Source organism: Dromiciops gliroides, chromosome 2, assembly GCF_019393635.1.
Source record: "Dromiciops gliroides isolate mDroGli1 chromosome 2, mDroGli1.pri, whole genome shotgun sequence".
Classification (NCBI taxonomy): Eukaryota; Metazoa; Chordata; class Mammalia; order Microbiotheria; family Microbiotheriidae; genus Dromiciops; species Dromiciops gliroides.
This window is the reverse complement of record NC_057862.1, coordinates 657,135,416-657,151,999: the sequence shown is the minus strand read 5'-3', so window position 1 is coordinate 657,151,999 and position 16,584 is coordinate 657,135,416. Positions and strand designations below refer to the sequence as shown.

Genomic DNA, 16,584 nt, shown 5'->3' with positions numbered 1-16,584 from the left:
CTTTGGTTTAAAAAAAATATATATCTAAGACAATTTCAAAGAACTCATGATGAAAAAATGCTCTCTACCTCCAGAGAGAGAACTGATGAACTGAGTGCAAATTAAAGCATAATTTTCTCACTTTATTTGTCTTGCTTTTTAAAAATATGGTTAATATATAAATGTTTTATATGATATCACATGTATAATTGATAAGACATTGCTTACTTTCTCAGTGCATTGAAGAGGGGGTGGAAAGGAGGGAGAGAATTTGGAAGTCAAAATTTTAAAAGAAAAAATGTTTTAAATAAATAATAAATTGAAGAGACATCTTTAAAATGAATGAAATGAAAGTTTTTGCACTAACAAAATCAATGCAACTAGACTAAGAAAGGAAGGAGTTGATTCAGGAAAAATTCTCTTCAGCAAATATTTCTGATAAGGAGCTGCTATCCAAAATATATAAGGAACTAACATAAATATATAAGACCACAACCAAGGGCCAAAGGATATGAACAATTCTCAAAAGAGAATTTGCAAACTATTAACAATTTGAAAGACCATTCCAAATTGCTAATAATAAAAGCAATAACAATCAAAGCTCTGAGGTTATACCTCACCCCCAGCAAATTGGCCAAAAAAAAGGCAAAAGGTGGTTAACAGTCAATGTTAGAGGAGTTGCATCAAAATAAGCATTCTAATACACTGTTGGTGGACCTGTGAATTGATCTGACCAGTCAGGAAAGCAATTTGGAATTATGCTAAGGTGACTAAACTATCTATACCAATTGATGAAGATATACATTTTATTGCCAGGTTTATTTCCTCAAAAGGTTAAAGACAGAAATAAAAGTCCCTTGTACCCTCAAACTATTCACAACATCATTTTTCGTGGTAGCAAAGAATTGAAAACAAAGTAGATTCCTACCAACTGGCAAATGACTTAACCAAACTGAGTAACATGGATTTAATGGAAGATTATTATCTTCTAAGAAATAAATGAATATAAAAATTTAGAAAAGCATGGGAAGACATATATCAATAAGTTGAGTAAAATAAGCAGAGCCAGGAAAATACTATTCACTATGACAACAATGTAAACAGAAAGAACAATAACAAAACAAATCCTTGAAACTGAAGGTTGTGCAATTATAATGACCCTGCATGGCCTCAAAGAAGAAAGGAAGAAAATGCTCCTCACCCCCTACTTTACAGAGATGGCATTAGTATGGCTATAAAAGATCCCATGCATGTACTATCAGACAATTGATGCATTGGTTAGTTTTGCTGAACTCCTCCCCATCCCTGCCTTTTTTTTTTTTCCTAGAAGGGATAGTTTACTTAGTAGAGGAAAGGGAAGGAGAAGAGATACATTCAGAAATGGAGGTGATATTAAAATACTAAACATTGAAGATTTCCTGAAGAATGTTTTTGCTTTGTTTCCTGAAAACTAATTTTTAAAAATCTTTAAACTGAAAGTGAAGAGGAAAAGAAAAACCTGCCAGTGTATATTTAAAGCCCACTTTCCACCCACCATTTACCACACCCTTACTCCCATCCCACTCAACCAGGGGTGTGTGTATGAATTTTTAACAACAGGTTGGGTGGGGGGAGCACCTAGGGCACTTTTAAGTTTAATTTGCATTATTAACATTTTCTCCATCACTTTCTTAGATATTAGACAATCAATAAAGCAATAAACCAAGCTCTGATTTGTAGCATTTGCTGATTTCCAAGGTATAAATGCTGGAACTGAAATTGAACTGGTTCTAGATTGTCAAGCCAGCCCTGGGAACAGCACCATGGCCTCCAGCCCAACCCTCTCCCTGCCTAATATCCCACGCTAAGGCCACCTACTACTTCTATGTGCTCTCTGGAATGATGTTCCATTGGTAACACATTTTCATTCAGCTTTCACCTTTTCCTTTCTCTCTGGCTCCCTCCTAATGACATGACCTCTTGGGCTATCATTAGCTGCACTTTCATTCATTCCCAGTCCCTCACACCCACTCCCTGACTATGTTCAAGGTGGGGGAGTTAGATTACTCCTTGCTCCCCACTGCCACTTTGAAGCTTACCCTCAACCACCACCACTCAGTAGCCTCTGCTCTTATGAGGTTCACTCACTCCATATATAGCACCCAATCAAAATTTTGATAGCTGTTGTCCGCTGACCCCCAATATTCCCCTTCTTTCTTCAATTCCTTCAGTACCTGGCTCACAGTCTCCTCTTCCACTCCTGTCCTCATACTAGATAACTTCAACCCTCCCATCAATATTCAAGAACCCTAACTTTCCATTTGCTCAAGGTCCTCAGTCCCAATGACCTACCCTTCCACTCCTCCTCAGCAACACACAAAGATGGTCACATCCTTGACCTTGCCTTCACCCACAAATTCACCACGTGCATGTTCATGAACTCTGAAATGTCCTTATCTGATCCCATGCTGCCACCTGGCCATGATCATAGCAGTAATGGGGAAGTTCAATTAGCTGAACATCTTCTGGAGCTCTGTCTCCTCCAAAACTAGAGTGTCTAATAATTCCTTGACCACTATAGCATACTATTCCTAACATGAATATCGGATCCTGCCCCTATCTCAAATAACTTAATCACAGAAGATTCAGATACCTCAATTGAATCAACCAGAGTAAAACAGGGACTAAGGAATTTTCCTGCAAACTATCACAACCTGTGAGTAAGCTGTTAAATTAATGTGAAAGTATTACAGGACTCTAGTGTTTGCAGTACAGCAGATGATGTCATACAAGAAACATATTGTGATTGAGTGAAAGAATCAGTTACACCTGTAGGCCTATGAATGAGTATGGCAGTCAGTTAAGTTGTAAACCAGTCTAGCTGCATGTCTCCAAGCTCTCAAGATTTGAGGAAGTCAGGAGTACCTGAGTTCAAATCCGGCCTCAGACACTTAAAACTTACTAGCTGTGTGACCCTGGGCAAGTCACTTAACCCCAATTGCCTCACTAAAACAAAACAAAACAAAAAACAACAAGAAGTGATGCTTGAACTGGACCCTGAAGGAGTCAGGGGTTCAGAGATGGAAGAGAAAGCCATCCAAGCACAGAGGGCACAGCCTGTGGGAAGCCACAGGAACTGAAGACAGAATATTGTAGATGAGGAACACCAATGAGGCCCATTTGACTGGTTAGCAGAGTGGGGAGGGGGCTCTTTTGGCTAAAACTTAGAGTGGATATGAGTAGATTATCTATTACTGTATCTAGCCCAGAGAAACAGAGGTTGGAGCTAGACTGTGAAGGACTCTTCATGTCAAAGGGATTTGTATTTTATCCTTGGGGAGCCCCCAAACGGGAGAGACACCTTCAGATCTGTGCTTATCAATCTGCACTGATAGTTGTATAGCAAAAAGAGAAACGGCAGCTAGGGAGATAGAGCATGATGCCTGGAGTCAGTTCAAATCTGGCCTCAGGCATGTCCTAGCAGTGTGACCCTGGACAAGTCACTTAACCCTGCTGACCTCATCTGTAAAATAAGCCAGAGAAGGAAATGACAAACTACTCCAGTATTTTTGCCAAGAAAACACCAAATAGGATCACAAAGAGTCAGACTGAAACAACAACAAATAGAGAATGGATTGAAAAGAGCTAAAACGCAGGGAAAACAATTAGGAGGCTACTGTGGCAATTCCAGGTGATGAAAGCCTGAACTAAGGTAGTGACTGTGTGAATGAATCAGTCAATAAAGGACATCAGTGTGTACCCACATAGCCAAGTCAAGAAGCCTTTTATGTTTCTGGGCTAGTCCCCAGTATTCTCTCCCAGGAGACAGAGTTAGCATGGGGACCCTGATTCCAAGAGGAAATATGCCATAGACCAAAATACATTCTCTAAACAAGAGACAGAGAGCATTCCAGGATGTAAAATGGGTAATTTTGATTGCATCAAATTAAAAAGGTTTGCACAAACAAAACCAATGCAGAGAACATTAGAAAGAAAGCAAGAATCTGAGGGGAAATTTTTAAAGTTTTTCTGATAAAGACATCATTTCTCAAATATTTAGAGAACAGAGTCAAATGTATAAGACTATGGATCATTCCCCAATTGACAAATGGTCAAAGGATGTGAATGGGCAGTTTCCAGACCAAAAAAAAAAAAAAATCAAAGATATCTAGAGCTACGTGAAAAAAAAATTCTCCAAATCACTACTGATTAGGGAAATAAAAATTAAAACAGCTCTGAGGTACCACCTCACACCTATCAAATTGACTAATATGACAGAAAAGGAAAATGATAAATTATGTAGGGGTTGTATGATGAAAGGAACTCACTGGATCTCACTTCTGTACAGTGTTTTAACAAGCTCCCATTTGATCAGCCCATTCTTCTCACAACCGAGGCAGGTAGTACAGGGATCACCAGCATCATTTGGGGGGTGAGAAAACAGAAGTTTAGAGAAGGGGAAATGATGCATTCCTAGCCACACCTCTGGGCAGAACATGTCTTTTGACCCCAAATCAACATCAGTGCTCCTTCTATTTATTTATAGTTTAGACTTAACTGCTACTCTACTAGTCAGATACAGTTGACAAAACTCTCTCAACACCCATCTTTCATCTGAACACACCTGTACCGGGCAGGTATGACTATCCTCATCTGATGGACAAGAAAATTTAAGTTGAAAGGTTAAGCAACTTCCCCAGGTCATAAGATAGCACTAGTCAAGCCGGGCCAGGAATTCAGGTCTCTTAGGCCCTATTCTAACGCCTCTCCTACAGTACCACTGTGTCTCTCCAAAACAGCTTTGCCAATGCTTTGTTTAATAGGCCCCTGACTATCCTCATTCAGTTCATTTCAACTCAAAAAAACTTTGTGCAATGTATTATGCTACACACTGGGGCATCCTTTCTCCACCCCGACTCTGCCCCCTGCCCAAAGGAGGTTATGTTCTGCTAAAGGGAAACAAAATGTTCACAAGCAAGCAAATATAAAATAAAAAAGAAAGTTAACTTCAAGAAAGAGAGAGTGTTCATAATCAGGAGTAAGGGTGGAGAGGAGGGAATAAGAAAGGGCTCATGGCATCTGAGCAGGGCTTCAAAGGAAGATAAGGTTTCTATAAAGCAATAGGGAGCCAGTGAATATTGTTTTACTTGGAGGAAAGGGTGTGTTTGTGAAATGATCAGATCTGGGTTTGAGGAATATTAGTTTGGCAGCTGGAGCGGTCAAGGGGATATAATTGGGAGAGGGAATAAACTGCCCATTCAGGGACACTCTACTTCTGTGCCAGGCATTGTGTTAGGCATTAGGAGGGATACAAAGAGGAATACTCTGCCTACAGAGCCTGTACCTCCCGCTGGGAGGATAAGACAAGTACACAGATAATTGTAATGCCAGACAGAATGTGGTAAAAGGAGGCTGGGACAAAGGGCATGGGAGTCCAGAGGGGGCAGAATCACAGAGAGGGGATTAAATTAAGAAATCCAATTAACCAGAACATTATTCTCCGGTCATGCCAATTGGCTGTTACAGTGGCTACATCTGTAAGGCAAGCAAGCAAGCAAGCTTGGCTTTTAAATATCCCAAAGGCCTCTCCTTCCAAACAGAATTCTTCTAAATTGTGGTGCCTGGCACAACGCTTCCCAGGAGGATGGCACTGCTCTGAGGACCTCTTGTTTCCTAGACTGAGCCAGTTTGTGATCAACAACGTCAACAAGCAATCTACAGATGATCCAGAAGAAATACTTCAGCAACCCCCCTCCCCAAGCCAATCTTTTAGCAAGGAGCTGAAATACAGGAAAATTCTCTTCCCTCACAGTTTAATGTCCTCTCCATGTCTATTCACTCAGTGATGATAGTTGTGCTGTTCGGTCATGTCCGACTCTTCCTGACCCCATTTGGGGTTTTCTTGGCAGGGATACTGCAGTAGTTTTCCATTTCCTTCTCTGGCTCATTTTACAGATGAAGAAACTGAGGTCAACAGGGTTAAGTGACTTGTCCAGGGTCACACAGCTACTAAGTGTCTAAGGCCAGAGTTGAACTCGGGAAAATGAGTCTTCCTGACTCCAGACCCAGCACTCTAAGCACTATGGTACCCCCTAGCCACCCTTCGCTGGTAGAAGTGGTAATGGTAGAATATAGGCCAAAGAGGATGAGCACGAGGAAATAACCACTGCTAGTCTAATAGTCACAGCAAAGTCACAGGACCCGAGTTCAAATCCTGTGAGACCTTGTTAAGGGCTAAAATTCTAGCTAAACTGTCTAAAATATCTAATGAGTGGTCGCCAATAAATTATAAGCTTTAGCAAGAGTTAGACTTTTAAGCATTTATTAAGGAGAATAAGAATTTGGTAAAGAGAGAGAGAAAGGCCTACATTCATCTATCTATTAAAGGGAGAGCACATTTCTAGCCCCGCTCTCCACCAGCGTCCTCAGGAAAGAGAGCAAGACCGAGCGCCAGTCTCTTCCTTCCTCCTCCCACTAGCCCGAGTCACTTCCTGACGCCAAAGAAAAGACTCCTGGTCTTGCCCTCAAAGACCTTCGTTTCATGGGCGGAACTCTTCTACAGTAAGTCTCCAGCAGGTGGCGTCATTCCAATCGTTACAACCTTGAGTAATCTCAAGGGGCTTCTGAGAGGAGTAGATAAATGCTTTAATGGATGTAAAGTGATTTGTAACCATATAATGCTATAGAAGTGCTAAAGCATGATTACTATTGGGGTTTTAACTTATTTGAACACAAGACAGTTTATTCCAACACAAAATTATTAAATACCTACAATGGGACCTACATATAAGTGCAGGAATTTGTATGGAAGCCTACCCTGAATTCTCCTAACTCACTAGAAGAGAGGCCACTTCGGGCCAATCGACCTAGAAATTCCTTTTCCATTGTCTCCTTTGGCTTTTGTCCCTGTGTGAGGAGCTTTGAAAGGGGATTCAACAGCTGTGGAAGGGACAAAACAACACTGCCCCTCCCCCATCCCCTATACAGCAGCATCAGCCTGCTTTGTTTTGTCCAGGTCACACAAAAACCCCTCTCTTCCCTTCTCACCCAGACAACTTTCATCTCTAAATCTCCCTTGAAGGTGACTGATGCTGAGCCCATAGTACATCCTGACACCGCTGTGTCCTGGTGGAAAAGTCCTAACACTTGATCTGTGGGCCATTTCCTGCTATTGCCTTAGTTTTTTCTTCAATATTTTTCCCATTATCCACCTTGGGTATGTTTTACCAGGGGATTCTGGTTTGTTTGTTTGATTGATTTTTTTTTTTAGACTATGCTGAACTGGACAGAGTACATATATAGCTATAGGCATATACTGGACTTGCAACCCCCAGCTAGGATGAACACTCTCACCCCTTAGTTATACTGACTTGGAGTTCAATGGGCAAGGCCCAGAACAATCCAATCAATCGACAAGCATTTATTAACTGCCTACTATATTCAAGGCACTGTGTTTACAAAGAAAAGTAAAAACATTATCTCTGCCCTTGAGGAGGAGCCTGCAATGGATAAATTTACAGTCTAGAGAGGACGAGGGACCCACCTTTAACCAAGCAGATAGGAGCCATGAAGCACCGCTAAACAAGGCATCTTCCTTTCTTTTTTCCTTCTTTCTTTTAAATGAAATATCTAACACAGGCAATCCTGGGCCAGGTTCCATAATCTGCCTTAGACTTTGTGGCCAGGTCAAGGCTCACTGGAGGAATGGATAAGTCGTGATAAGATAGAGAAAATCAGAGTACAGTTTGTGATCAGAAATAGCAGCTCCTAATACTGGCCACCTTCAACATTCTTCTCCCACCACCACCCTTTCCTACTTGATATGCTAAAGCTACTGTCAAAATGGAATAGAGGAGATGGGAGAAGGGGAGAGGGAGAGAGAGGCAAGGATGTTTAAAGACCAAAGGAAGATGGAGAAGACAGTTTTTTTGTAACAGACATTTGTGAATTCATAGAAGGCAGTGAGTTAGCCTTCCACATAGTTCATACATACAGGGATGTATTTATGGCAGAACACTCCAACAATAAAATGGGACAGAGATTCCATTAGGATGGAAGCTGCTCTCTTTGTGGTGGCTAAGGATTGGAAATCAAAGGAATGCCCAACCATTGAGGAATGGCTAATCAAGCTGTGGTATATTAAGAAATGACAAGTGGGGCAGCTAGGTGGCGCAGTAGATAAAGCACCGGCCCTGGATTCAGGAGTACCTGAGTTCAAATCCGGCCTCAGACACTTAACACTTACTAGCTGTGTGGCCCTGGGCAAGTCACTTAACCCCCATTGCTCCGCAAAAAAAAAAAAAAAAAAAAAAGAAATGACAAGCAGGATGATTTCAGAAAGGCCTAGAAAGACTTGTATGAACTGATGTACATAGTGAAGTGAGGAGAACCAAGAGAACATGGTGCACAGAGACAGCAATATTGTTTGATGAAGAACTGTGAAGGACTTAACTATTCTCAACAATACAATGATCCAAGACAATCCCAAAGGACTATCCACCTCCAAAAGAAAGAACTGATAATGATGGAACACAGACAGAAGCAGGCTATTTTCACTTTCTTTCATTTTTTTTCTTTTATTCAAGTTTTTGAGTACAAAATGACTGATATGGTAGTGTTTTACATAATCGTACATGTAGAGCCCATATCTGATTGCTTACTGCCTGAAGGAGGGGGAGGGGAGGGAAGGAAAGAGGAATAAAAATTGGAACTCAAAACTATAAATAGAAATGTTTATTACTTTAAAAAAAAAAAGCATGGCAGGTGCTTGAAGGCAGGGGATGTCTTCTCTTGTTTGTTTGTATGTATATCCCCAGCTCTTAGCACTGTGCCTGCCACATAGTAAGCACTTGATAAATTCTTGTTGAATTGAGAAATGCTAAATTATCACAAACATATTCAGTCAGTTCAGTCTCTCAAGTACCATAGAACCACTCCTATCAGATAGCCTGGAATAGTCCATCAAAACCAGCCCCACCCTATTCCCATCCCTATTCCTCTCCTCTGGAGAAAGCTGGGATTGGAGTGTCCCAGAAGGGCCAGCGCAGGCAGCCAGCTGCTGGGAGAAAGCCTCCCAGCCTGTGACATAACAGCTGCAGCAAAAAATTTAAAAAAAAAAAAATCTCACTTCTGATGTTAGCCGGGGCTCTCAGAGGTGACTCCAATCAGCTTGTCTCCATACCTCCCACACCACGTGGCCCCCAGAGGCCCATCAGGGAGCTGAGTACTTTGCAAGCAGCTGAAAGGGACTGCTCTCCGACAAGCCAGCTGAGCTCCTGCCTCTTCTTCTGAGCTAGTAAAGGTTTAGGCTTCAGAAGGCTATCTAAGGTTTAACCAGACAAACAAGTTGGCACACTTCGAGGCCTAATGGAGTCATTTCCAGGAATCAAGGCAACAGGAGGCAGGGTTTGTAGCACCCAAAGCATCTCTTTTCCCAGGGCTGGGAGTTAATTAATTCCAGACAGACCTGTTGGAGAGTATTTGTTTCTTGCTCATTCCAACCTGAATAAGTTTAAAGGATGGGAGAGAGGGAGAAAAATTTGAAATTGGAAATCTTATCTAAACAAATGTTGAAAACTAAAAACTAACTAACTAAATTTTTTTAAAAAAGTTTAAAGGATAACCATGCTAGCTAGACACCTAAGGAATTTCAAGATAATCTTTTCCCTTCCCCCCCCTCCCAATTTCTTCCTCCATACTTTCCAATCCCCTGGCAGGAATTCACGACTCTGAAAAAACTGCTCTCTGGTCCTCTAGTTCCTGGATCAGAACATGACCTGCTTCAAGGATTCTAATGACCTGTAGAGGAAAATCCAGGATTGTACTCTCCTACAGTAAATATCAGTGTCACTGAACCAATTCTGTTTCTGGCTGTCTGCCTGGTTTTTACTCTTGCACCTGTAAGGAGGGCTTCCTTGTACTATCAGGGTATTTGCTCTGGCAGTTTCAATCAGTCAATAAACATTTATTAAGTGTCTACTATGTGCCAGGCACTGTGCTAAGTTCTGGGGTTACAAAAAGAGGCAAAAGACAGTCCCTGTCCTCAAGGAACTTACAACAATCTAATGTTGCTCCTTACTGAAAAATGTTCAGTAATCAGTTTTGCCAATTGTATTTCCATTAGTCATGCCCTCCCCCAAAATATGTCTTAAACTGAGCTCTGAGTCTATTACTGCTCTGCCAGGAGGTGGGAAGCATGCTTCATTATGGATCCTCTGGAAATGTATTTGGGCACTGAATTAATTAGAGTTCTTAAGTCTGTCTGAGTTGTTTATCTTTACAATGTTGTTTGTTACTGCAGAAATTGTTCTCCTGGTTCTGCTTACTTACCCTGCATCAATTGTTTTTTTGGCGTGGCAATGAGGGTTAAGTGACTTGCCCAGGATCACACAGCTAGTAAGTGTCAAATGTCTGAGGCCAGATTTGAACTCAGTTCCTCCTGAATCCAGGGCTGGTGCTTTATCCACTGTGCCACCTAGCTGCCCCCACCCTGCATCAATTCTTTCAAGTCCTGTGGTTTCTCTAAAAGAGTCTCCATCATTTCAACACAATGTTCCATTCCATTCATATGGCATAATTTGACAGTTAGGTGGCAGAGTGCTGGACCTGGAGTCAGGAAGATCTGAGTTCAAATCCTACCTCAAACACTTAGTAGTAGTATGAGCAAGTCACTTAACTTCTCTCTGCCTCAGTTTCCTCATCTGCAAAATGAGGAAAAACTAGAATAGACAGTATCACATGATAAGTTTGTGACGTTTGTGACATCAGAGGATAAAGGTCATTACCAACTGGGGAAAACCAGGGAAAAGGCTTTCTAGAACATCTAGTCCAACCCCAACTTAAGATTTTAAATGAGTTTTTTGTTTTTGGTGGGGCAATGAGGGTTAAGTGACTTGCCCAGGGTCACACAGCTACTAAGTGTCAAGTGTTTGAGGCCAGATTTGAACTCAGGTCCTCCTGAATACAGGACTGGTGCTTTATCCACTGTTCCACCTAGCTGCCCCAATCTTAACTGAATTTTAAAATAACTAAACAGGAGGAAAGAGGAGGGAGTCTTTACAGACAAACCGAAGAGAACAAACAAAAACATTGAGGCAGGGGGCATAAAGTATATTCAGTGGGATGGAATTAGTTTGGCTGGAAGAGATTTTAGTGGATGTTCTAATGCAATACTGTCATTTTACAGAGGGGGAAACTGACTCTGCCTTGCTCTATGAGCTCAGACTAGTCACATAACCTAACCTCAGACCTCAGAGTCAGAGCCAGAACTAGAACCCAAGGCTTCTGCCTCCCTATATGGTGCTCTTACCATGCCACAGTACTTCACATCCTCCTTTATCTCAGTTTCCTCTTTGGTAAGATGAAGTCGCCCTCCCTTACTGGGATGTGGCTAGAAAAAAAGGGAAAAAAAGAAGGGAGGGAGGAAGGGAGGAGGAAACAGGAGGGAGAAGGGGAGAGAGAGGGAGAGAGGGAGAAAAGGAGAGAGGGACAAGTGGAGAGAGAGGGAGAAAGAGAGAGAGAGGACAGAGAGTAGAGAGACAGAGACAGAGAAAGGAGAAAGACATAAAAGCAAAAGTCAAATGTGTCTAGATAAAAGATGCTTTACAAATGTGAGGCACTAGATCATCAGCATATATGTCTATGGAATGCACTTTAAAGTTTGCAAAATGCTTCATTTACATTGTCTCATTTAGACCTCACCACAACCCTCTGAGATAGGTATTATGGGTCCAATTATCTCCATTTTACGGATGAGCAAACTGGGGCTCCCAGAGGGTAGGTATCCTGGCAAGGGGCACAAAACTAGTAAGAATTGAAAGCAAGATTCAAACCCAGGTCTTCTTGACTCCCTGGGAGGCAACCCTAAAAGATTAAGGCAAGAAGTAATTTATTCTGTCAGCACAGATTCCTTTGGGGCTTTCCCACACCAACCTAAATTCCACCAGTGAGGGGTAGGATCCCAGACCTCTTCTAGACACAAGTAGAGACATGTGAGTCACCATCCTTTTCGGAGAGATAATCGAGTCTTTTGTCTCTTGTTTTCTAGAGGCTGGCACAGACTAGGTATTCAAAAATAGATCTTCATCAGTCGGTTAATTCTTGACTGACTAGAGAAGATGCATGTTCAGTATCCCTGTTGTCAGTGAATCAGCAATTCTAGCAGGCTATGGATCCCAACACTTCTTGTGTTCGCTCATGTCGGACTCTCCATGACCCCATTTGGGGTTTTCTTAGCAAAGATTTCTGGAGTGCTTTGCCATTTCTTTCTCCAGCCTATTTTACAGATGAGGAAACCTGAGGCCAATAGGGTTAAGTGACTTGCCCAGGGCCATAATAAGCTGCTATTAACATGTAAGACACCTTCTATATTCCATCCAAACTGTTCTAACAGCTATTCCCTGAACTCATTCTTCCATCTCCCACCTTTGTGCACTCATATGAGCTGTTCCCCATCCTTTAAACACATTCCCTCTTCATTGCCACTTCTCAGAATCTTTAGATCTTCCTTCAAGTCTTGGCTGAGGTATCAATTCCTCCATGAAGCCTTCCCTGATCTCCTGATATAATTTCCCTGTTCAGGTTATTTTATATTTGCTTAATGGCATAAATGTCCCAGATACACAAAAACTCTGTATGTCTTTGTTTCTAAGTCTTTAATGGACTAGCTCTCTAAATTGTCCCTTTAATTGTATGTCATAATCTCAATAACAGATATTCTTCACCTACTTGGTTTTTTTTTTCCCCTGTGGGAGAGGTTAAGCCAAATTCTTTTGAATGACTATGTAACTCTACCAAGAGACTCTACAATGTTGCAGAGCTTGCTATCAATCAATCAACATTTATGAAGTGCTCACTATGTATCATGCACTGTGCTAAGCCCTGGGGGGATACAGAGAGAGACAAAAGATAGTCCCTGACCTCAAAGAGCTTATGGCATCATTTGTAAATAGGATGTTTTCCAGAACGTCACCATCTCTAGGAAATCTTTTTCCAGCTTGGTTTCCTTGCTATAGTTCCTTCATTCCTAACCGTTCTGAAGCATACATCTCCTTGTTTTATGCCTAACTTGATATTTATGATCAGAGGGTTGTTTCTATTCTATCTTTTCAAAGAATCTTGAATCATTTTTATGGATGGTTGGCAAACAGTAAAAATGATAAGAGTATGGCCTTGGGGGCAGCTAGGTGGTGCAGTGGATAGAGCAGTGGCACTGGATTCAGGAGGACCTGAGTTCAAATCAGGCCTCAGACACTTAACACTTACCAGCTGTGTGACCCTGGGCGAGTCACTTAACTCCAATTGCCTCACCAAAAACAACAACAACAACAAATAGTATGGCCTATGGGGCACAGTGGATAGAGAGCTGGGCCTGGAGTCAGGAAGACCCAAGTTCAAATCCAATCTCAGACACTTATTAGCTGTGTGACCCTGGGCAAATCACTTCAACCTGTTTGCCTCAGTTTCCTCATCAGTCAAGTGAGCTGGAGAAAGAAATAGCAAACCACTCCAGTATCTTTGCCAAGAAAACCCCAAATGGGGTCACGGAGAGTCAGACGTGACTGAAAAACAACAGAATGACAAATGTTTGTTACATTAAACTAAATTCTCTTTCCCCTGAAGAAGAAGGAAACTGGCCCAGCATAACTGTTATTTCTTAGGTTTCTGGTTCAATTTAATTAAAAGTAATAGGGGCAAGGGGGCAGCTAGGTGGCGCAGTAGATAAAGCACCAGCCCTGGATTCAGGAGTACCTGAGTTGAAATCTGGCCTCAGACACTTGACACTTACTAGCTGTGTGACCCTGGGCAAGTTACTTAACCCCCACTGCCCGCAAAGAAAGAAAGAAAGAAAGAAAGAACCAGGCAATCCTATTTTTTAAAAAAGTAATAGGGGCAGCTAGGTGACGCAGTGGATAAAGCACCAGCCCTGGATTCAGGAGGTCCCAAGTTCAAATCCAGCCTCAGACACTTGGCACTTACTAGCTGTGTGACCCTGGGCAAGTCACTTAACCCTTATTACCCCACAAAAAAAGTAATAAATATTCATTAAATACCTGCAGTGTACTATTCTGGGCCTCAGTTTGCTTCTCCATAAAATCAGGGGGTTTGACTAAGTGACTTCTAAGGTCTCTATCAGCTCTAAATCCTATGACTTTCCAGGGAGCCGGATGCTAACAAATTCACATAAGAGCTGACTGATGCCTCCAATAAGATCTGCTTTCAGTTACTTGGTGGTTTTTGATTAGAGAAGACCCTATGTACCTCCTTCCATCTTGGTGCTCAAACTTGCTCTATGAGTCCCAGGCTCCAAGGATTAAAAAGCATGGAGCCTCCAACTGCCCTCTAGCAGATGCCTCCAATTTATGATGGGGTCAACCACCATTTGTGATAGATGCTTATCACTCAGTGGCCCTGGGAGCTTCCTCTTTGGGGTGGAAACAACACTCAAGCATGCTGACAAGCTACAAGTGACAGGCCACAAATACTGAGGTGTGTGCCCCAACACACAGAGAAACTTGTTATAATAATAACAGCACTGTATTGCTATGTGACATATAATATAAATTATTATTATTATTATTATATAAGGTGTCCTTAAAGTCTTAGTGTGGTTTTAAGCTATTAAAGTTTTTATTATCATATTATATGATAATATAGTATCATGCATACTATATTATCATACATGACAGTATTATGACAGATTTTTATATTATAATGTAATTATATTTCATATTCTAATAATAACCTCGTGCCACAGACCTTGAAGGTAGTATTACAGATTCTCTCCTCACCTCCACAACTTAGAATCCTTAGTTTCCTTCAAGGATGAGCTCAGATGTCTCCTCTTACACAGGCCTATCCTGACCCAAATTTTATGAAGACTTGGATACCCTAATCATCAATGTGCCACAAGAGGGAAAGCTTGTAATTCTGGGTGACTTCTCAGACTATCAAACATGGCAGGGAGTCCTTGGGAGAAATGAAGTTGGAAACACTGACAATCACTTACTGCTGAAGATTTGTGCTTCTCATAGCTTTCTCACCACCAACACTGTCTTCTGTTTACCTAAATACAATAAAATGTTGTGGATGTATACTCACAGCAAACACTGGCATTTAATAGACTATGTCACTGTAAGGAGAAAAGACAAGACAGGATGTGAGAATGACGTAGGGGATGTGTGGTACAGAGTGCTGGACTGATCATAGACTTATCTTCTCCAAGCTAAATATTTGTATTCAACAAAAACAGCAACCCCAAGGCAAGATGACCACCAGAAGACTTAAGGTCAGGAGATTAGAGTGCTTCTCTGAGTGTGAACAGTTCACTGCTAACTTGGAGGGGAAAACTTAACCAATACACAGTTGGCAAAGGAGGAGAGGAAAAGGAGTGGGCAGTTTAGTGAGATTTAGTGTATAGCATTCATTTGTTCATCTGAGTCAGAACAGTTGCAAACAACAAGACTGGTTAGATGAAAATGATGAGGGGCAGCTAGATGGCACAGTGGATAAGGCACTAGCCTTGGATTCAGGAGGACCTGAGTTCAAACCCAGCCTCAGACACTACCTGTGTGACCCTGGGCAAGTCACTTAAACCCCATTGCCCTGCAAAAAGAAAAGAAAAACAACCAAAAAAAAAAACCAATGATGGGGGAAATTCAGAAGCTGCTAAATGAAAAACAAAAACTCCGCAGAGTTTACCAGCAAGATAGTTTGTCCATCTCTAAGAAGGCAGCATTTAACACCATCAAAAGTAAAGTACAAAGCAAAGCTTAGAGAAATAGAGGATTCTTGGCTTAGTAAGAAAGCAGATGAAACTCAGTTTTATGCTGATAGTGACAATCCAATGAGCTTTTATGATACCCTAAAGGCTATTTATGGGACAAAGACATATGGTACATCTCAACTGCTCAGTGCTGATTAGTGATAAGGACATGATCCTGAAAAGATGGGCTGAACACTTCCATGGTGTTCTCAATAGACCATCATCAATCTTGAAGCCACTGACCATATTCCTAAGGTTGAAGTCAATCCCTCTCTAGCCAAACTTCCACTGAAGAAGAGATTCTGGAATCCCATTAGGCTCCTTTTCTGTGGCAAAGTACTTGGTGCTGATTCTATACCAGCTGAGATTTAGGGGGCAGGGGCTCCACTGCTCAAAACTAACTGAAATTTTCTGGGTTATATGGCAAGAGGGAGTTATCTCTCCATTGTCCATCTCTATAAAGGTAAAGGAAATAGATTGTCCTGTGACAATCACAAGGTGGGTCTGGGTCTCTCTCTTAGTCATTGCTGGCAAAATTCTTGCCAGAGTCCTCCTTAATAGGCTGATCCTGCACCTGGAAGATGGTCATCTACCCAAGAGCTCTTGTGGCTTTAGAAAGGGCCAAGGAATGCTCAATATGGTGTTTGCTTCCTGACAACTCCAGAAGAAATACCAGGGGCAGAACAGAGTTCTATACACAAAGTTCATCAATCTGACCAAGGCATTTGATAGTGTCATTCATGAGAGCTTATGGAAAATTATGGGGGCTCAGAGAAGTTCATCAGTATTACATGTCAATTTCATGACAACATGCTTGCCCAGATTCTAAATAATAACTGATGTACTTGCACCTTTCCAGTCAC

The 16,584-nt window shown here is 41.6% G+C and overlaps 1 protein-coding gene across 7 annotated transcripts in view; it reads right to left on the bottom strand.

The window, feature by feature from the left end:
* IL34 (interleukin 34) overlaps window positions 1-16,584 on the bottom strand; it is a 64,250-nt gene that overhangs the window by 33,531 nt on the left and 14,135 nt on the right. For 3 of the 7 annotated variants that reach the window (XM_043985881.1, XM_043985877.1, XM_043985884.1), the window contains exon 2: window positions 11,267-11,347. The exons of the other annotated variants lie outside the window; for them this stretch is intronic. The gene's annotated coding sequence lies outside the window, so the exon portion shown is untranslated. The remainder of the gene's footprint in view (window positions 1-11,266; window positions 11,348-16,584) is intronic. 7 annotated transcript variants of the gene reach the window in all.